Here is a 3,582-nt window from a genome sequence, read left to right as displayed (position 1 = left end):
TACCTGACTACACATCCACTAAAGCATATTTCTTCTCTACCTTATCTTTTTATAAACACAGTATTTGGTGCCATGACTCAGATTTAGAAACTGCAGGTTCGCATCCCCTACATGGAGAGCCAATGCTTGCTAGACCAAAGTTGGCAGAACTAGTAAGGCCCCACCACCCATTGGTCAGAATAAATGTCCCCATGGTCCCAGAGGAAAGTTCTTGAGCTCACAGCTACCCCTGAGCTGCCTTTGAGGATGGAGACATTTAATCTTTTCACTGACCCTTGTTTTAGGACATTTCCCCTTGGGTGAGATTTTCCTCTCCCCTCCGAGACAGTTCCTTTCTCACCGCTGAGAAATCCCAGGCCAGGATGAACTGATCTGTATTGCTCAGGGCACCAGTCCAAAGCTTGTCCCACAGACCATCACGTGACAACCTGGTGATCTGGCCTGTCAGTCTCTCTGGTTATTAATTGTATCCTCATGCTGATACAATTAATGCTGATAGGGGTAGTTAATAACACTACTCTCACCCAACAGGGTGGTCTTCACAGGCTTGTCTCTACCTACTTGGATGTCCAGTCTAATTCACAGTAAGCAGCAAGTAATATCTCTACACTAAACTGGCAATTTAAAACAACTCTCTCACTAGCAATCTGTAGCATACTTTCACCTCCCCCTCCCTCATTCTCTGCCATTTGCTCTGCTCCCAGTTCCTTGTGTGAAAAGCAGGTCTGGCCCTGCCGGGGACTCTGTCTGCTGAGACCGTTGCTTTCCTGTGCCCACTGACATCCACCCCTACATTTGTGCTCTCTCTCATTCAGGGCTCTTGCGCTCTGCCCACCAAGGCTGCCACCACCCCTGCTTGGCCGCTTGAACTCTTTTGCCCTGCCCCCTTGTGCTTCCCACACTATCTGGAACTCTGTTTGCTGAGGAGCTGTTTTCCTGTGTACATCCCATCTGCTTCTCTGCTTGTGCTCTCTCATTTCGAATACGCACATGTCCTCATGAATGAGCTCTTGCTCTCTCTCTCTCCTTTTCTCCTCCTCTCCCTCTCTCCATCTCTCTCTCTCTCCCTCTCCCTCTCTCTGTCTGCCTGGGACTCCAGATGTGTGCGCAAGCCCCACCACCCACCACAGGAATAGTGTGCACATTGCTAGGAGACAGAACGCCACTTCAGGTGCTTCCCTTCCCCCACCCATCTCAGACTCCAACAGGTGGGACGCGGCAGCGAGGGCCCACAGCTGGGGCAGCGAGGGCCCACAGCTGGAAGCACTGACTCTGCTAGGTTTCTGACTGCTAGGAGGAAGCCCCATCCCACTTGTCAGAGAGCACACACCACAGTGCTGCCAGCTGCCAGGAAGTCAACACACTAGCAGTCTCTCTCCCTCACCATCTGGCCTATTGTGACTCCAGCTCTTCAGACTGCATGCAGGTCCCATGCGCCCAGCTTGGGCACGTGCCTGGTGCCTCAGCTCTCAAGTGCATATGCAGGTGCACCTGTCTCTTCTCCTTGAACAGGCCCAGATTAGAAACAGAATGGGTCAAAACTGCCCCATTAGTGTCACAGGACTGAAAAAACGCCTAGACACACTTTCTGTAACCATGGTCTCACGCCACTGCTGTCAGTTCTCTGAAACCTTTCCTTTCTGGTCCATACCAACTCTAAGCCAAATGTTTCTCTACTAATGCAAAATGTGTTTCTCTGCTTATGCAACCTGTCAAAGTCACTAAACAAAGATGGTTTTCATTCCCATCCTGACTTAGTAAATGATTTTTGCTATTGCCTCTAAGTTATAGTGTATATACATTCTCAAACAAATAATTTAACAAACACAAGTTGTCTAACTCAGATATGACCAATAGATACAGCTCTCAATCTTGTCAGAAATCTGATAATATATATCAATACTTACGTTTATGATGGAGTCTCTCCCAAAGCTTAACAACTTACCCCCATGCCCCAAGGCTTCACAAGATAATCGACACGGCTACAAGAGACTACCTGGTCTATGGTATGATAACCATTGAAATGGCCATTGCCCTATCCAGGTGTGGTCTACACTGTGGACAAGACTGGATACCTAAGAGTTAAATGACTCATATTGCCTAAGTCAAAGTGAGTCATTTCTCATTTCACACATATCTATTCCACAGAAAAAAAAGGCTCTTTGCCTTCTGGATTAGAAAGCCAGATAGACTCTGCCCACATTGCCATGGTAACCCTGAAGGGACCTGGGAACTGTTTGGACTATAGAAGAATTCTGTCATTTCTAATTAATACATGACTGTTAGATTATAATTTATTCTTCCCAAAATTTCTAACTACCTTGGCAGCTAAGGCAAATGTAACTTGACAGTTAGAAAACAGACCTAGCTCCTTACCCTAAGGTAACCTACCACTATATTTACTTGTTAATAAATTTGTTAACTAGCTAAGACTGCCAGATTTCATATAGACTTCACAATAAACGATCCACAAGTCAGAGGAAGCTTTCACAGATGCAGTCTCTCACTTCCTTGCCTAAACTCGCTTTCCATTGACTAAATGCTTCATATTTCCTCTTCTTGTTATGCCATTGTCCTAACATTATTTGAGTTCTTATAAATTTGCCTAACTCTAATACAAACCAACTGTATAACCACAAAATCAAGTTTTAAGTTTTCTTTGTCTTGTAACTAAAATTAAAATTGTTTCTCATTATGTACATTCAGTTTCTTAGACAGAAGGAAAAAGCCCTTCTTGTTCCTAATGCTCCACAAAAGGTTTGGCCATCTTACTGTTCATGTTGTTAACAAATCTAACTCTTTTGTAACTTATCAGCTATAGGAAACCCACTCAGATCTACTTCTCGTAAACCAAATCGACTCCATCTAGATGAGTACACCTACCCGATTCCCTTCCTGTTCCTGGGATTGGAACTCACACCCAGCCACCAAGACTTGAGGGTTTAAAAGTATTTTCAATGTATACCTAAACTTTCAAATGTACACCTAAGAAAAAATTTTCTCCCAACTGTACTTAACCTTATTCTCTACCTATAAAATATATATGTGTGTCTCAGCATCCTGTCAAGTCCAGGCGCTTAACACAACCCAGGACAACTTCAGAGAAGCAACCCCTAGATGCTCCAATCTTCTCTCACAGACACAGAGGCTTCTATTTGATCTGTTCCTTCTGATCTACTCACAGATGGTTCCACAGACCAAGGGCAGCAAGGAAACAGCCAGTTCTCTTAAGACTGGACCCACATCCCCATACCTATTTTCCTAGGTTTCCTAGAGACACATTACCCCAAAGTCAGTAGGAAGTTGCTAAAGATCACGATGACCCTATTGCTGCTCCACAACTATCTCTTTGTAATTTTTTCTTTTTTAATGAAACCAAGCAGGGGGAATGTTAGAATTTTGTTTAGGCTCTGTCCCATGTTGGGCACCAGTTGTATGGTTGTGGGGTCCCATGTCTACTCTGCTACAGGGCACAGCCCCTTGGGGAGCCAAAACAAGGGAAATTGACCTTGCTTACATCGTACTGTCCCTCAGTGGGTCTTAGGCTGTAGGGAAGTCCTAAGACACCGCTCCAGGGATGTG

General features: G+C 44.9%; 1 long non-coding RNA gene across 1 annotated transcript in view; it reads left to right on the top strand.

Annotated features, from left to right (window-relative positions):
- The window catches only part of Gm40597, a 93,283-nt gene that overhangs the window by 824 nt on the left and 88,877 nt on the right, over positions 1–3,582 (top strand). The window lies entirely within an intron of this gene.

This window comes from Mus musculus, chromosome 10 (genome assembly GCF_000001635.26).
Source record: "Mus musculus strain C57BL/6J chromosome 10, GRCm38.p6 C57BL/6J".
Classification (NCBI taxonomy): domain Eukaryota; kingdom Metazoa; phylum Chordata; class Mammalia; order Rodentia; family Muridae; genus Mus; species Mus musculus.
The sequence above is the reverse complement of the archived record's forward strand: the minus strand, read 5'-3'. Positions and strand labels throughout refer to the sequence as shown.